The 19,964-nt window shown below is 32.0% G+C and overlaps 1 long non-coding RNA gene across 1 annotated transcript in view; it reads right to left on the bottom strand.

Moving 5' to 3' along the window:
- LOC137249114 (uncharacterized) overlaps window positions 1-14,339 on the bottom strand; it is a 154,862-nt gene extending 140,523 nt beyond the window's left edge. The window contains exon 1 of the long non-coding RNA XR_010952251.1: window positions 13,241-14,339. This is a non-coding gene — a long non-coding RNA (uncharacterized lncRNA). The remainder of the gene's footprint in view (window positions 1-13,240) is intronic.
- Window positions 14,340-19,964: the final 5,625 nt, after the last annotated feature.

Genomic DNA, 19,964 nt, shown 5'->3' with positions numbered 1-19,964 from the left:
ATATAGACCTATGTATTGGATGTTTCTGCTATTTATTAATAATATTTGATATGAAAGAAGAAGTAAAAACATATTGAATTTCATTTTCAATATATTAAAGCAATTCTTGCAAATTTCATTTTCTGACTAATCGATTCATTCTTAAGTACACACTGAAAGTCGCAGCAGATGTTGACCTTCCGAAGAAACTATAAAGAAAATTTGACCTCCCACGTCACCTTTTCTCTGTGTTCTCCCTCAGAACAAATAAGCAGCTACCTGCTTATTAAATTTCCAGCAAACGGAGTCATAAGTACGTTTTTTTGTGCAGATCAGTGCCTAAAAGATTTCTAAGCCAATAGACCGTGCGGTTCTCGCACTATATCGCAGTGCCGGTTGACTCCATGAAAAAATATTTCAGCCAAGACTTAAAAAGAATCTCATCACATTCACACATTACACTCTTACTAAAAGTAGGTTATGTTAGGTTTAAGTGGCTGCTTAGGCACATATAAGACCGTGTCAGGAGGCCCTTTGGGATACCATGGAAAGGTACCATTACCCCTCCTTGAATCATTTTGAAGACCTTATAAAGGCCACTAAGTCCTTGATGTTAAAACTCCACAACTTGGCGTAGATTTGCCAGAAAAGCAATTACCAGCCAGCTCTGGAGATAAGGTAATCCCCGCTTGGTGTTAATTCATTTTTAATCTGTGTATCATATTTTGTTTATCGGACAAAAAGTATAATCTGATGGCCCTGAGATTTATAAAGGGTTTAAAGAGTTTTGGGAACCCATCAACAGCAACAACAACTATAAAATTTTAGTTGTAATCTTTTATTGCCTTGGTGTAAGATTTTTTGCTTCTGGATTTTTAAAAGCTTTGCCTTGAGTTAGTTATGGAATACGCGTCAGATGCTTTACAAAAACCAAGTTCATATGGAAAAAGTACAAGGACTAAGAAGAAAATAAATATGGTTTGCTCTCGCCGAAAAATTTACTGAAAGCAGTTACAATAGCAAAGTCCCAAAGTGAAAGTGGGGGCAATCCCATATAATATACTTATACTTAAATGTCTTTATTCGTTTGGACGTCAAAGAAGGCTCTCTTATGATCTGCCACTCCAACCCAACCTCGGGTTCCAGGTACCTCCCGCAATATCAGTCAGTCTAGTTCGCTATTTTATATTCCTTTGGATTCGCTCACCGACTGCATATAAATTCCAATAGTATTTTGTATAAATAAATTCAAAAAATTTCCCTAGTCTATATGGTGAATAACTAAACAAAAGTCAGTGGTATACACATTCATATATACGTGTAAATATAGTCAAATACATGTAATTACAAATAATGGCACTGTTTTACTATAAACTCAACCACGAAATAATATCTACACACGCACACTCATATACTTGTATTTAAAGATCATGAACTCGCAATGATAGGTGCTATATACATACATATGAAGCCAAACTTGTGTTGTCTACTTTTTGTGTTGATTTCTTAGCAATGCCGAAAGTCAGTTTTATTTATTGAAAATGCAAAAGTAAACAAAGTTCATCGAATTATAGTAAAATCCATGCGTATTGAAATACATTGGAACACGAAAATGGCATGGTTGTTTTATTTATATTTGCATATATGGGGAAATCCGCCAAACTTTAGTTTTTTTGGAGAAAAACATTTTTTTTTGAAATATGGTATCACGCAAATATCTTTTTGTTAGGAACATTGAGGGGTAAATTGGAGCTATAGTGCATCGCCGTTACTCGTCTTACATAATGCCGCAAAAAGATATAGTCAAAAGATCGAGCAAAATATATATAAATTGAGGTCGCAATGTTAAATTTTTTTCAACACTTCTGTACCGATTATATCGAAATTTTAACAAAATACGGAGATACATGCAGCTGTTAGAATGTAACATTTTTTTGATACACGAGACCCGGTTTTGTACATATCGGTTAAAATATGAAACCGAATAACCGCCAAATATTTTTTACTGCAAACTTTGCAACACATTTATTTTAACACCTTTCTACCGATTCTTTTGAAACTTTAAAAACATATAGATATATGAACGAAGTATGTTTAGGTAAAAAAGTTTTAACACCCGGGATCCGCGTTTGGAGATATTGATAAAAATATAAACCCAGAAAATCTTAAAGTTGTTTACTTATTTAAACACTTCTTAACCGATTGTGTTGAATTTTATCAGGATGTACATAGCTATGTGGGTTATATTTAGGTAAAATTTTGTTGATACACTAAACCCGGTTTTAGAGATATCGGCATAAATATGAAACCGGGTAACCGACAAATATTTCATACCCGTTTGTTAATTTTTTCTCTACACCACAGTGGTATCCCATTAATTGTCTCATCTTGGAATATTCACGCAAGGAAAGCTATTGATGTTTGTACATGGGGCAAATATACCAAATTTTCGCCAGAAATTGGCAATCGTCAAAAAGTATAGAAAAAAAATTTTTTTTGTTAAATTTTTGTACCAAATTTGTGTTTCTTTTCATTTACTTTTAAATAAAACCTGGTTTAAAAAAATTAAACATTTTTTCTACATTTTTTCACGATTGCCAATTTTTGTCGGAAATTTCGTATATTTGCCCCATGTACAAACATCAATAACTGTCCTTGCGTGAATATTCCAAGATGAGGCAATTGATGGTATACCACTGTGGTGTAGAGAAAAAATTAACAAACGGGTATGAAGTGATGAAAGTAAAATTGTAGCTGTGCCCACAAAAAACATGCTCCTGAAAAAAACGTACGCAACCAAGTGCTTCCACTTTTCTGCCTCTACCTTCAAAACTGAAAGGGGCACATCGAATTTGAAGCCCCAAGTATTTTTAGTCCCTGATAGGCTATTATCGTGTATAATCTAAATTTCAATACACTGTTGCCTCAAAAAGCTATAAGCAAAAAAACTGTCAATATTGAAAATGACAAAAAAAAAGTATCGCTACTTTGATTGATGATAGTTTTGAGTATTGGAGGGGCACATTAATTTTGGTCATACTTTTAGAATCTCCGTCTCAAAAACAACATTGAGTTTAAATTCCATAGCGTTTCAGCGATGCCTCAAAATTTTATTAAATTATATATTTTTTCAAAAAAAAATCAAGGGTATCGCTTGAAAAAGTGTAAAAGTCTACGTTTTTTTACGTTTCGGTGTTCTGCAAAAACTTACTATCAACTTTCTTGATTTTTAAAATCATCAGATCGGAGAGCCAAAAGGTCAAACTTAATGTCCTTGTACTTTTTTCTGGCCTTAAGTGTTTTGCCCGTGTGTAAAGCCCGAGTATCCAAAAAATAAAAGTTTTTGGGATTTGCCCATATATTCAGAAAAAAACACTTACCAAAATGACGAAAACATATCCTAAAACATTGTCTTTGAATTGAGCAGAATTTGAGTTTAATTAGTTAGAATTTCTTATTTTTGTATAAAACATTTCATTCATTTGAAGGAAATTTTTTCTAAAACTTTTTCAATCAAGAATATTTGATTAAATATTTCACACAATATTTACATGTATGAGTTTACTTGACTGTGAATTTGAGGATCTCGACTACACCTTTTTCAGTTTTAGTTCATAAAGTTCAATTGAAGCTCAGAAAATTACAAGTTTAGAATGTTCAGTAGATTTTAAATTATAATTTTTTGAGTTTCACTTGTAATTTTCTAAACGTCCATCGTAATTTTCTGAACCTAACTTGTATTTTTCTGAATTTCAATTGAAATTTCTGAACTTCAATTGCAATTTTCTAAACTTAAATTGAAAATTCTGAACTTCGATTGTAACTTTCCCGAGTTCATCTGCTAAACTAAGACTGAAAAAGGTGCAGAAATCCACGGCCGGGATAGTTACACAATTTAATAAATAAAATTTTGTTTACAATTTTTTCCATTTTAAAGAAGATTATTTCTATAACCAAGGAAAAAATAGTTTTGATTTTCAAGGAAGGATTTCTATGGCGAAATATAATCTACCATTTTTCCTTATTTAAATACTATTTTTCTCATTTTTAGAAACAATTTTTGATATAGAGTTGTAAGGAATGCAATGACCTCGGAATGCAATCCATGCATTCCCATTCTTGGACTAACACTTTGGGATGCAGCCTTTATTCGTCTTTTGGTAATAATGTATACATTTTTTTATTTATTATTGCTTTTTGTTAGTCCACACTAATTATTCTTTTTTGCAATCCTCATGTGGAATAATAGCAATTTAAAGCATTCCTCTTATGGAATAACAAAATTCAAAGCCATACCGCAAGTAAATAGTGACAAGCAAAAGGAATACAAAGGATTGCGGAATGCATTCCTGCGGGTATTGAAGTCCAATGAATTAGTTCGGAATGCAAAAGAGAATAATGACTACAATATTGTATTCATTATTCTGGACTAACAAAAAAGTATTGCAATCTGCTGGGGCTGCAATCAAAGCAATAATTATGCAATATGGAATGTATTCCTTAAAAAATCTGTTGCATATATATATATATATATATATGCATATGTATGTATATAAGGGTATCCTTTATTTCCAAATTTTACTTAAGACTCAATGAGACCAAGATGTACATGGTGTAGAGTGTAGTGTGCTGACTCTAGAAACCAAAACCCCGGTTCAAGTTACGTGACAATCATAAGCGCAATTACCAAGCTTAGGTGAACATATATTAAAAAAAAAGTGTCTTCACTTTTGGTACAAATTCCAAAGTACCACTTGGATCGAGTATACTCGATATTTTATATGAAGTTTGAGTACCAGCATCGATACTTTCATCCGAGGATTTTTAATGAGTACTGATATGGATACTTTTTTTATAAGTTTTATCACTAGCTTAGACTCGAGTTTCTGAGTAAAATGTGGGTATTTTGTTTGTGTAGAAAAAACAAGCACAGCAATTTAGAAACTCGAATCTGAGCATATGCTCGCTTTAATGCGTATTCATATAAAAAATATTGCCGATAGGTGGCACTAAGATTGATATTTTTTAAAACACTTTTCTTTGGACTCCGATTTCGCACATATATTTGAGGTACGCATAAGCTATTTACAAAAAGATAATCTACGGAGCAACTTTAACGATAAGTAACACTGGGACCTTAATATTGTAACGAATTTAGTGCAATTCCGTTTATTTGCAACCTTCTACTAACGGTCGAATCACTAAACTGTTGAATAAATAACTTCACTATTCAATAATGCAAAATGGCCTTTATTAAAGTACTTCACAATAACACTTCTATTGGTCAACAGATAGCGTGCTTAAATCAAACTGATTCGTCGTGCCTCAGCTGGTGCTGCTTTTATACTTTTTGGTTTCCTCGTTGACATATTTCTAGGCGTTTCTATTTCTAGAATTTGCTACTTGTTTACCAGCTATAACATAACTACAGATACACGTTATAGCTTCTCATATGCGCGTGTATATGTGAGTGATACTTCCACCGATGATTGCCTACTTTTGGGAGTATCTCAGATATATGCAGGTGTTTGAGCTCTCCGCTGCTTGTATAGACATAATGATTTATTTTTTGATGTGCATATAAATCACTGCTTAGTATTGGCTTAGAGATGATAGTATCCCTTAGCGTTGCTAATATTCGTCACAATATTTTAAAAAATCAGCAAGGTGACTACATATTCTACATATTCACGAAAAAATAGCAAAAAAATAAAATCGAGTAATGCTTGAAATAATACTAAAAATTTAAATTAATATCTCAAGATTGAGTAATGCTGTTTAAGAAAAAAATTGTTCACTGACTCGTGAACTCTTTTCATAAACGTAGTCCTAGCAACTTTTCTAATAACAACGTTTTATAATTTTTTTTCTAATATTTTAACAGCGTTCTTTCATGTTCATATATCGTTAAGCAATTTCCAGCACATCTGTGTTCACTAAATTTCATTTAAATTTCAATGCTGCTTTAATTCCTTGCATTTTATCACCATTTTTCTATCTCAAGTTTCACATCTTGCTTTTTTTCCATTCTAGGTTCACGACCTTAATAAAGTCCGACTGCTTTTCAAGCTTATTTCACTTCTGCGTATGTACTTTGCTATTCCTTTCTTCACTCATAGCAATTTCACTGTAATTAGAGTGTCTAAAGGCAAATGAGGGCGCGTCACACACTTGAGATTCTCAGCTGCGGAAATGAATGTTATTTAATATCAGCTGCTGGCATAAAATGTAATTGGTTTGAAAAGGGTTCTATGGACATACATATATAAGCATATTTGAGGATATGTATTTGCGAATGTGCATGCCCAGTGGTGTTTTACTAGACGAAAAAAACCTGCTCTATGACAGAACTGTCGTGTGTATTTTGAGTACAGCTGCTAAACCTCTATACACTTATAGCACTTATGTTTTTGTTTTGCACTGAAGAATAGGCATAAATGCAAATTCACACTTTGCAAATAAAAATAAATTTTCATAGCACTCCCATATGCCCTCACATATAAATTCGATTCATATGAAAGTGCCTGAATTTCATATGAAAGTGCAAAGAAAAAACACTTTCATATGAAGGACTTCGGTATGATATTCAAATTTACACTATCAAATTGACAACAAAAATTTTTTCAAAAATATTGTAGCACTGAGAAATAATTAAATTCAAAATTTATTCATTAAGTGGACCATCAACATTCTTTTAATATTTAAAATATTTTTTAAAAAAGTTTCAGTGTATATATAATTTTGTATATGTATTGTGTTTTACACTTCAATGTAAAAAATTGTCTGCCATGACAGGCTTCTCAGTGAAAATTCAGCTGCCTTGCGTCTGCCATTCGGAGTCGCCATAATACATGTACGTCCCGTCCCTCTCAAGAGTAGTGCTACTAAATTGAGTAAAATATGGAGCATTTCATGATTGATATCGGAGAATTGTACGAATTTTTAGAGTTATCGTCCTTTATTAAGGACAAACAAGAACTTTACCAAATAGTTACGGTGAGTCTGGGGAAATTTCAACGAAACTAACAATATCTGATAAAATTTAAAGTGGAATTCTCAACCCATTCTTGCTTTATCTACGGTTCTACTTCAACGTAACAAGCTTGAAGCCTCTATCTCCTGGAATTATTTTTTCCATCTATTTTACTCATTGATCTAAAAAGTATTCACACAGCAAAATTTTATTGTCAAAGCCGATTTTTGTGGTATTGTTCTATATTAAAACCAAAATAACGTGAATTTCATCCACCAAAAGTGTCGAAAAATATATTCTAAAAGAGAATTGAAATTATAATAATAATAAAAAAAGTTGCATGTTGCTGGGACTTGAATCCAGTACGCTCGGTGTGAAAGCCGGGTTACGCTGCCACCACATCACTGCGGCTTGCTGCTCACATCTGCCATTACTTAATACAACGGCAACAGCTTTGACTCGAAAACTAGTGTTTGTGTCACTCCGAATAGTGTAATACTGTACAAAAACTTTTTCACATTGCACTATTTTGGTGCTAAATTTGAAAGTACGTTAAATTAGTTTTGATATTACTTCGAAAATTGTTAACACTGCACTTTATTTTTTTGTGTGTAGTACGGTTTTGGGTCAAATGTTTTATACAGTTTTTGTTTTAATTGACTTAGGCCGGCAGTTTTGGAACAAAGGCTTCCTTGATTTGAAAAAAAAAAAAACTTTCTGTTTTAAAATTTGTATAAATATTCAAGTTTTATCTTCAAGATCAAAAGTTTTAAACAGAAGGCACTAAGCCTTTAATCAGAGCTGCTCAACCCCTATACAGCTATAGCACTTTTGTTTTGCACTGAATAATAGGCATAGTTACAAATTCACACTTTGAATATAAAAAAACAAATTTCATAGCACTCCCATATCCCCTCACATATAAATTCGGTTCACATGAAAGTGCCTGAATTTCATATGAAAGTGCAAAGTGAAAAACACGTCCATATGAAGCCAAGGCACTTCAGTATGATATTCAAATTTACACTAACAAATTGACAACACAAATTTTTCAAAAATATTGTAGCACTGAGAAAAATTTTAATTCAAAATTTATTTATTAAGGGGACCATCAAAATTCTTTAAACTTTTAAAATAAATTTTTTTTTAATTCAGTGTACATAAAATTATGTGCATTGTGATTTGCACTTCAATATAAAAAATTTTGAATAGCCCTGCTTTTAACATAGAATTGTAATTTTTTTTATGAATTTTTATAAGAATGAACTGCACTTAAAAAGCCGTTCGGAGGCAGTATAAAACATGTGCTCCCGAAGAATTAAAAGGAGCACGACGCAAGTCAGAAGAGAAAATCGGCCTAAAATTTCTTCGAAGGCTATCGCGCATTACATTTCTTTTAATTGTTTATCTTACATTACACGCAAATATATTTGCAACACCGGTGTGTATACGTAATTATTTTTTTTTTTTTTTGGTATAAACACATACAAATATTCAAGTGAAGCTAATATGAGTGTGTTTCAAAATTTTCTGTAAAAATAAAATTTCGTGCCTGGATTATTTCCTTTCAACTTTTTCTTGTTTCTTTGACTTTTTTTTCATTTTCGAAAAACAGCAAATTCAAGTTGTTTTCAAATTTTTTATAAAAAAGCTGTTTATTACTAGCAAAATGGTTTAAAAATTTTTGAATTTTAACATAATTCCTTGGATTGGTTTGGAAGTACCAACTTCAAAAACTAAAAAAGAACTCCATTTAATGCTTTCAATATTCTTCTTCAATTCATTTCTCTGTCGAGAATTCTCGAAAAACGATTTTGAATTTCTTTATCAAATTTTTTTTTTTAATTTTCTTTATATAAACTTTTTATTTGATTTTATTTTTGCGCTTCCAAACTTATCATAATTTCATGAAAAAATATCGATATGTATTTTTTTGCACATCCAAACCTAAATTTTTTAATATAAAAAGAATACAAAAAATATATTTTGTACTTCGCTATTCTAAGTAGAGGAATTGCGTGTTCGTCAGGAATAATGTTAAATGTTGTCTACCAAAAACTATTTCCAGTTCCGCACCAAACAATTTTTTTCCAATTTTTCTTTTTTTTTATACCTTTCATGAAAATGAAATGGTATATTAATTTCGTCACGAAACCCAAAATTGTAAGTCCTTAAAGGAAAATAGATAGACCCACAATTAAGTATACCGAAATAATCAGGATGAAGAGCTGAGTTGATTTAGCCATGTCCGTCTGTCTGTTTGTATGCAAACTAGTCCCTCAATTTTTGAGATATCTTGATAAAATTTGGTGAGCGGGTGTATTTGGGTGTCCGATTGGACATTTGTCGGAACCGGCCGGCTCGGACCACTATATCATATATCCTGCATACAACCGATTTTTCAGAAAAAAGAGGATTTTTGTCATACCTTACTCAATTTAACAGATTGAAGCTTCAAACTTCACCATATAATTTCGTATATTGTACATATTGTTGCCTGAAAAAATTGATGAGATCGGTCGTATATATAGTATATATCCCCCACAACCGATTGTTCAGATAAAAAACTTTTCGTAATTACTGCCCTATTTTAAGAGCTAGAAGCTTCAAATTTCAACGAATGCTTACGCATATAGCATACATTGTTGTCTGAAAAAATCATAAAGATCGGTGGTATATATAGTATATATATGGTGGTATGTATAGTATAATATATAGTATATATATATATTCGCAATTTTAGCCCCATTTTAACAGCTAGAAGGATCAAATTTCACCGAATGCTTACGTATAAAGCATATATTGTTGTCCGAAAAAATCATAGCGATCGGTTTTATATATAGTATATATCTCATACAACCGATTGTTCAGATAAGAAACTTTTCGCAATTTCTACCCCATTCTAACAGCTATAAGCTTCAAATTTCACCGATTGCTTACGTATATAGTATATATTGTTGTGTCAAAAAATCATAGAGATCGGTGATATATATAATATATATATGATGGTATATATAGTATATATATAGTCAGCCCTATTCTTGAATCCATCGTATACTCGATTTTCGTAAATTCTACGAAAGTACGTTTACTGAATCCATCGTAATTTCGAAATTCGTAGAAAGCCTTCACTGAACACACTCAAACTGTGAAATCGTAGAGTTTCGTACAAATTTTCTACGACGCGTATCAGTTTGCGGGAAAAAGTAAAATCATTAAAAATTCAGAATAAAAAGGGATATTAAACAAATAAAATATAAGTATATTATTAAAAGTGATATGTATACTAATTTAGTTACAATCTATTGTTATAATAGGTCAAAAATTGTCACAACTCGCCAACAATGTTCCTGCTTACTTGACCTATTGCAGCAGCACCCTGAAATGGCGCTAGGCTTTACAAAGTGCCCAACGGAGGAGGTTAACAAATTTTGGGAAAACATTGGAAATAGTATTGCGCCACCAACAAAAGATGCAACTATCTTGAAAAAAGTAATGCTTTTGTAATACGTATGCATATCGGCAACTTAGCTTCACAGATTTGGAAGAAGGCTTAAAAGAATTAAATTAAAATTAAATTACTAAAATATTTATTTTAATTTTTAAGGGTCTTATAATAATGACAATTATTGCAAAAACTATAAAACATGATTACACCCTGAAACCTATATTTTTCGTAGAACTCCCTTTTTACGCTACGTTTCTCTTCGTTGGTCATATCTAAGTATATCAATTGTGGACATAGCCGCGTTTGGAAAATTAGTAAGGCATCTTTCAAAACTTTGGAAAATGTGGTCTGACACATCGGAAAGTCAAAATCTTTTCCAGCTCCGTGCTGATAGCTACCTTCCGCAAAAAAAAAAGTTTTACCGATGCTAAGCGAATTATAGGACTCATTGAACATGACCCACCGAACGGTGTACTTCCTTCATTTATAACACCGAGCACGTAGGTAAACGCAGCCTTGTTTACGCGGAAAGTTTTTATAAAACACAATTTTTTAAAACCTTTATAAGTTCATTAAAACACGGATCCTTTCACATACATAGCCTCTTCTAATTTCAAGACTCCTCGCAATTTTTAAATCACGCCTTTCTTGCTCATTTTCTTCTAACAAAGCTGCAAATGATATAGAATCCATTTTAAGCACTAAAATTTTTTTTAAATGATATAATGCAATTTTAAACTAAAATTGAAATCGAAATTTTTTATTTACAATCGCTCAGCTGACTTCGAATAACCAAAATTTGACATTATATGTTGGCAGCACTTTTTTCGGTTTCACATGAGTTCAGTGATAGCAAATTCTTCGTATTCGTAGCGGAGGGTTGTATTCGTAGATTTTCTACGATGGATTCAAGAATAGGGCTGTGTATATATATATATATATTTTTGCGATTTCGGCCCCATTTTAACAGCCCCTTTTTACGGCTAGAAGCTTCAATATTCATCAAATTTCATCAAATAGTTACGTTTACGTCATATATTTTTGAAATACGTGATTCGTAGTCATAGTTTTTACATGCAGACCACAAAAAACGTGAAGCATTGCATCCTCACACAAAGTACGTACCTGTTTTTTATTTTATATTTATCTTAAAAATCGTTTAGGTATATAGATCTGTTCACTATATATTTCTTATATTATACATCCGATTATTCGGAGATTACGAACGGGATAAGATTATTGTTCAGCCCCATTCATGAAAGGTATGAAGTCTCCCGTTCTTACTTGTTTTTATTTTTTTTTTTCTATTCGTTTTTTCTTGTTATTGATATTATAGAAAAAATTAGAAAAATTAGAAAATATTCACACGGCGATGCTTACAAGGACGTGTTTCTGAATTTTACTTCTTCATTAGCTCGCTTTTCGGGTGCTGAGTTTTGAATGCGAGTTCAACTGCATTCCTTACTGGTATTATGGCAGATATCTTTATCCACTCAGCCGTTCGAATGCAACGCTGCATACCTCGTAGTTTTTCTCTATTCCTTTTAAACACAATGTCTTATATATATACTATATCTCACAGCTAAATCAATAGGCAGTGAACTCGAGAATATCAAATTTTGAAGTTATGAGTACTTCCGGACTTCCCAATTCAATCCCTACCGAAGACTTTCACTTATCAGCGAGAAAATATTTCGTAAAAAAAAATAAAAAACGCATTAGGAAGAGGCAGCATTTTCTGAACATTACAATTTTTGAGTTGATCGGTGGGGAATATTTTTAGGCTTGTTCAACAGAACTTCATCAGTGACATTGGATTTCATAGCACTGCGTTATTAGCGATGCTTCCGCTGTTCACTATTATATCAAAATTATTTACATGTATTTGACTAGCGGACCACGTTCATATTGCTTTACACAATTTTTCTTTTTGTTGCTGATATTAGAGAAAAACAACAAAATTTTATTCTCTTCAAGAATTTTTGAGAAAATTTTTTTAACAAAACAAGCTGAATGTTTTTAAAAAATATTTCTACTTCAATTTTTTTCCAACATGTTTCTAACTTAACGCTTCCAAATTTACTTAAATTTGCTTAAACATTTTGATAGAACTATTGTAAATACAAATGTAACAAATGTATACTGATTTTTTTTCTATAAAAATTTATTGAAAAAACTTTCTTTGCAATTTTATTCCCTTAAAACAAGTTTTCAACTTAACACTTCAAAATTTATTATAATTTTCTGAAACATTTTGACAGAAATAATCAGAAATTTATAGAGAATTTTTGATTGTGAAAATTTGATTGAACAACTTTCTTTGCAATTTTAATCCCTTAAAATATGTTTTCAACTTAACACTACCAAATTTATTACAATTTTGTGAAAGATTTCGACAGAAATAAAGAGAAATGTATACAGAATTTTTTTTGTGAAAATTTTATTGAAAAACTTGCTTTGTAATTTTATTCCCTTAAAGCAAGTTTGCAACTTAACACGTCCGAATGTATAATAATTTTCTGAAAAATTGTGACAAAATTTTTCCAAATACATATAAAACGAAAAAAAAAATTATAGAAATTTTGTTTCATGAAAATTTTAAAGAAAAACTTTTTTTTGTCATTTTATTCCCTTAAAATAAGATCTCAACTGAACTCTTCCAAATTTGTATTAATTTCATGGAAAGATTGTAATAAAATTTATTGAAGCATAAATTTTGAAAATTCTTCTTTAATTTTTTTCAAAAACAATTTCTATTTCGTTTACTTTAAAATGTGTTTTAGTTAATTATTAGAAAAAGAAATTTTGTTAAAGAAAAAGTTATAAAAAATATTGCCTACCTTTTTTATATCCTTCGCACTTGTTCCACCTGAAATTTTTTAGAAGCACTTTAACACTTTAGCAGGTTGCTGGGTTATGGTAAGTTATCATATTTTTCAATTGCATTTAAATTCTTTGATAATACTTGGTACTTTCTCAATTTCATTAAGGTAAATATTATCTGTTTATCTTTTTTCTTTCTAATTTATTAACCACTATCACTTGCATAATTTTTATTTCAGTGCGTTAAAAATTTTGTGCTTAAGATTTTTTTTGCATTTTCATTTGTTTATGTATTAAAATTACTATTAGCAATTTTTGCTTTAATTTTTTTAACATAAACATTTTTTATTATTTATTAACTTTTTTTTCAGAAAACCTTGTCAGAATTACAAACTCTCCATTTAATTCACGTAAATTTTTCACTCAGCAAAAATTAAATATTTTTTTTTTTTGCAAAATGTTTGTTTATTTGCTTGGCTATTCGTGCACTTGCAATTTATTGCACTTTAAAATATTTATTGTTTTTGAATTTTTGTATTTTTTTTTTAAATTAATTTTTGTATATTTTTTCAGCAAAATACACACACTCATATAATTATCCACCGCTCTTTTTCTCACGCTTTCACACACTTGTCCATAAACCTTTTAACGCCTTTTTACACATTAACATCACATACATATTTATTTAGTATATAAGTGCCTATACCTTTGTATATATGTATACATTTACACACACACAAATACATATATATTTAAACACCACTTAAGAAAAAAAAGTTCACCGCACGCGCGCATCCCTACGTAGGGAGGAAATTCGTGTTGCTGTCCGCTCGGAGGCTGAAAGCCTACTAGTCTTAGCAATTCAGTCAGTTGGAGAGCTCTTGCTCAATGGCATTTGCCAAAATGCTAGGGAAAATTCCAAAAAATTTCCCTGTTAAAACACACAGCTATACATTCAAACAGCCAGCCAGTCAATTTGTAACGAACTGGCATACTCTTCCGATTCGTACACAAACCGAAGCACGCATACTTTGGCGTCTTATTGCCCGCCGTCTAATTGTCGACTGTCCGTTTAACTCGGCATAATAAAGCAGCTGGTGACTCGTATCGTGCCAGAAACACATTGTTTTGAATCGGCCATCAGTGTGTCAAACTGGAAAAGGTTGCGTGTGTGCCATGGCGGAACGATACAAGGTGGCAGCATCGTGACATACATACAAACATAAATAAAAATTGAATGTACTTTGTTTTTGTAAATTCGATGGACAACTGTCAAAATGGTACTGCGCCGGAATTTGATGTATTGAATCAAATAAAAAAAGCTGCCACCTTGTATCGTTCCGCCATGGTGTGTGCTCTGTTGCGCTTATTCATTGAAGGGAAATTTTTTGTTGTTCCTTTATATTGTATTTTTTGCACCTGAAAGTCTCCAATTGCAGGTGGCCGCTCGTATGAAAAGTCTCCACGTACGAAAATTTCATTCATGCACTTTTTCGGTAGAATGATTATCTGTTATACCATTGGCGGGATCTTAAGATGAGTGTGTATGTGTGGATGTGTGTAAATTTGTGCTGAGAATCGTGAACGAACTCTCCGTTTTTGGATGGGAGTTTTAATTATTTAAATCAGAAAGCAGAAAAGGAGTCTGATATTTTTTTTTAATGAAAATTTGGTTTTTCTTTTTCCAGCCGTTTTCTCCTCAGTCATAGCTTTTGTACAAAATCTTGTATCTTTAATCAGACTACTTTGAATCTCAATAAGTGCTTCAAGGAACGAGTATTTTAATTAACCATCAGGAGGGAATGGAGATGTATGATCCATCGTACTTAGCACCACTCTCTGTGGAAAAGATCCGTATAAGGTAAAACTGTTGACTTTGCTTTGATATTTTAGGGAGCCTAAATTTTTGCCACAGTAAAGAGTAAACTTTAAATTCTCCTGCAAAGATTTTAAATTTTTGTTCTAGCATGAGAATTGCTGGGAGTAAAGTCTCTAGACGAATCTGTCTCCGGGAATTTTCACTACTTAGTCCTGAGCTAAAGGTAGGCATGTATTCCTAATCCTATCGAACTATCACTTTCTGAAGTCCCATTAGCGTGTTCTCGTATATAATATATTTTACTTTTTTATTACTACATAGGCTGCTTCAAGAGATCACATTAGACAAGCGGCCCCAAATGGGCGAGTTTAGAAATCGAAATTACCCTGAGATGATCCATTATATCGAGAAGACGTCTTCATAGTACCAAGATCGAATGCGGGTAAATAAGCTGATCTTACGACAACCCCTAAGTTTTGGTAGAGTTCTACTGGTCATGAGCAGGTAGAGGCCAGGCGTTATAGATTTATGGACAAGTGTGTGAAAGTGTGAGAAAAAGCGGTGCATAATTATATGAGTGTGTATTTGCTGAAAATATATCCAAAAATTTATTTTAAAAAAAATACAAAAATTCAAAAACAATAAATATTTTCTTTAATAATTTGGGAAAAATTTAAACAACGTGACATCAGGACGGACAAGGCAACAGCTGTCTCGATTATACCTTGTAAATCTCTTCAAAGCCTTTTCTCCCGGGAAACAGCAACAAAACCAAAGTTTCTTTGAAAAACCGCCGTACCAAGCATAGCTTTAACACATAATTGCATACGAAGTATGCAATGCGTAAAAGATTAAAATATGCAAAAAGAAGGCAATTGGGAAAAACTTTACAACAACTAAGGCATGACATAGCTGAATGCGTTTATAACCATTTCAACTATCGTAGGGGTGCGGGTTCGACTCCCACTCCCGGGAGAAAAGGCTTTGAAGAGATTTACAAGGTATAATCGAAACAGCTGTCGCCTTGTCCGTCCTGATGTCACGTTGTTTAAATTTTTCCCAAATTATTAAATAAAATAAATATTTTCAATTGCAATAAATTGAAGGTGTATGAATAGCCAAGCAAAGAAACAAAATTTTTGCGAAAAAAAAATATTTAATTTTTCTGAGTGAAAAATTTACGCGAACTAAGTGGCGAATTTGTAATTTCGACAAGGTTTTCTGAAAAAACAAAGTTAATAAATAATAAGAAATGTTTATGTTAAAAAAATTTAAGCAAATATTACTAATAGTAATTTTCAATACATAAACATATGAAAATGCAAAAAAAAAAAATCTTAAGCACAAAATTTTTAAAGCACTGAAATAAAAATTATGCAAGTGATAGTGGTTAATATATTAGAAAGAAAAAAGATAAACAGATAATATCTACCTGAAGGAAATTGAAAAAGTACCAAATATTATCAAACAATTGAAATACAAAATTACCATAACCCACAACCTGCTAAAGTGTTAAAGTGCTTCTAAAAAATGTCAGGTGGAACAAGTGCGAAGGGTATAAACAAGGTAGGCAATATTTTTTTAAATTTTTTCAATTTTTGTTGTTATATCGGCCTACTGATTTGTAAGATCGCGGGTTCGAATCGAGCTCAAGGCCTAACAATAATTTTGTATCATTATTATTGTTATGATAAATTTTTGCTTAATTGAAAAAATTTTTAAATTTGAATAGAAGAAAGAAAAAAGATAAACAGATAATATCTACCTGAAGGAAATTGAAAAAGTACCAAATATTATCAAACAATTGAAATACAAAATTACCATAACCCACAACCTGCTAAAGTGTTAAAGTGCTTCTAAAAAATGTCTGGTGGAACAAGTGCGAAGGGTATAAACAAGGTAGGCAATATTTTTTTAAATTTTTTCAATTTTTGTTGTTATATCGGCCTACTGATTTGTAAGATCGCGGGTTCGAATCGAGCTCAAGGCCTAACAATAATTTTGTATCATTATTATTGTTATGATAAATTTTTGCTTAATTGAAAAAATTTTTAAATTTGAATAGAAGAAAGAAAAAATTTAGACAACTGCCAAAGCTGGCAGCATTGCCATCAAACAAGTCCAATTTTCACATCCATTCTGCAACAGCTGTCGCAGTGTTGTGAATATCAATTGGCACGAACCAGAATAGAAGTAGGATTAATGAAGACAAACAAAAAACCGCTGTGATGGCTGAATGGTTATAGCAGCGGCGCCTAAACGTTGCCGATGAAGGAATTCAGCAGTTCCCGAAATGGATCTATACAATGAGCTTTGGCAGTTGTCTAAATTTTTTCTTTCCTCTGTTCCAATTTAAAAATTTTTTCAATTAAGAAAAAATGTATCATAACAATAATAATGATAAAAAATTATTGTTAGGCCTTGAGCTCGATTCGAACCTGCGATCTTAAAATTTTTTCTTTAACAAAATTACTTTTTCTTACAATTAATTAGAAAAAAATTTTAGTTTGTCATTTCAAATTATGTTAAGATTTTTATACATTTCAAAGTTAACGAAATAGAAATTGTTTTAGAAAAAAATTCACGAAGAATTTTCAACATTTATACTTATCAATAAATTTTATTACAATATTTTCACAAATTCGGAAGAGTTCAGTTGAGAACTAATTTTAAGGGAATAAAATTGCAAAGAAAGTTGTTCATTAAAATTTTCATAAAAAAAATTTCAGTATGAATTTTTTACATTTGTATTTACAATATTCTGTCAAAATGTTTCAGTAAATTTAAATAAATTTGGTAGTGTTAAGTTAAAAACATGTTCAAAAACAATTGAAGCAGAAATATTTTTAAAAAACATTCAGCTTGTTTCTTAAAAAAATTTTCTCGAAAATTCTTGAAGAGAATAAAATTTTGTAGTTTTTCTCTAATATTAACAACAAAAAGAAAAGTTGTGTAAAGCAATATGAACCTGGCATGCTAGTCAAATACATGTAAATAAAATTGATATAATAGCGAACAGCGGAAGCATCGCTAATAACGCAGTTTTATAAAATCCAGTGCAACTGATCAAGTTCTGTTGAACAAGCCTAAAAATATTCCCTACAATTTGGGATTAAAAATACATATGGAAAGTTGAGCATACCTAAGCCTACCACACAAGCCTCCGAACACACAAAAATAATCCCAAAGCAGTTACCCTCACGTTAGATACGTATGTACATATCAGATCCTGTTATGCACCAGTAAATGCAAAGCTATGGACATAAGCTGATCTGAGCAAAAATTACCTTGAAGATGGCACCCGCTGAATCCAGTTTGCCCCTAACTATATTTTGCAAGGTGTGACAGACAATTTTTGCAATATACACTAACTTTAAATTTAGGGGATATCAACAAAACAGACCCAATTAATTTAGTGTTTGGTTAAAGGGGAAGTGTCTGTGCGTTGTTGGTATTGTAGCAGACCGCTGTACTCTACACATTCTACAGAAAGTACCATATCTTAATACCGTGAAATAGGATGGATCTAACGAAACCCCAAAATATTTAGCAGCTATAGACTTTTGAGGCCTGCTCTTGGCATGTCTTCTCCGGTTTAGTTTACTATGCGAAGTAGATTCTACTCCCCCAGCTAGTTAGGGGGCTTAGAATATACCCGCGACAGGTATGCATGTTTTAAGAGGCGACTAAAATACCAAATTGATTCAAGGGGTGGTGTATTGCAACACTTTTAAGGGGTTGCCAGCGCAATTTATAGCTTTTCCAAGCCAATTGCCAACCTCATCTACGCGTAGCGCATCCTGTTTTTTTTTAACAGAAGCTTTGTCGACCCCAAGCTCATCATATATGAATGGGAAAGCGGTATGGCGCGGAAGGTTTCATGTTATCATACTAAATCGTTTCCGAGTTGGTCGGACTAGTACCTTAATGGTGCTTGTTACCGGAACGTACCAGATATGCATCCGACAAAGGCCTATCAACATCGATAATATTCCTCAAAACCTTCGGAGAGTGTGCTTATCGCTGCAAAAACAGCAACAGGCTGGTTCTAAAGGACGCTTTCACGTAACGAGCTTTTTCTAAATTCATACTGCTATAGCTTGTTGTGCTATGAAGGATTTAAAGAGCCCATGCGATCTATTCTCAAATTCCATAAATTTTCTTAAAGCGTTTCTTTAATTTCCTTTACGCGCTTTAATATTTTATGACATAACTTCAATACACAGACTCCGCTGCTTTGGAATTCTAAAGGCTCCATTACTGATACTTAGCATAGACTTGACTTGGCTTGCGAACTGTCACTTACAGTTCTGTTAAATGAACATTGCATGTTACTGATTACTCAAAACTTAACTTGACTTAGAAGTCTGTTGAATTTTGATTTTCTATGTAAGTTCTAAGTGACGTTTACATTTTGAGATGCCATTTGTTTGTTTCCATTTCATTTTGACATTTTGTCATACGAATTGACATTTATTTAAAAATAAATTTCAACGTGGATATGATGCCAGATTTTATGCGCCAAGTGGAGTATAATCGTGGCTAAGTTGTCAAGTTTACGCCAAGTCAAGTCTATGCTAAGTATCAGTAATGGGGGCTTAAGGGTGCTTAACAATTTCTCCGTGTTTTTTAAATTAAATATTAATTTCAATGTTTTTACGTGTTGTTGTTTCAGTTATAACATACGAACTCTACAATTATTTGAGGCATCTAAAATTAATGCGCTCTTCCTCATGCGATTTGCTCTCTCACACTCTTTTCGCCATACACCTTTAGAGCACCACTGGAAGTAACGCACTTTAATGCTCTCATTCCTGGCGCTTTTCCTATACGTTCTCTTTCTCTCTCTCTCTCACTTCTAGCTCCAAAAAGTATTTCCTTGAACTGTACGCAAACACACAATCAAATCTACCTGGCATATA

This window comes from Eurosta solidaginis, chromosome 4, assembly GCF_040869045.1.
Source record: "Eurosta solidaginis isolate ZX-2024a chromosome 4, ASM4086904v1, whole genome shotgun sequence".
Classification (NCBI taxonomy): Eukaryota; Metazoa; Arthropoda; class Insecta; order Diptera; family Tephritidae; genus Eurosta; species Eurosta solidaginis.
The sequence above is the reverse complement of the archived record's forward strand: the minus strand, read 5'-3'. Positions and strand labels throughout refer to the sequence as shown.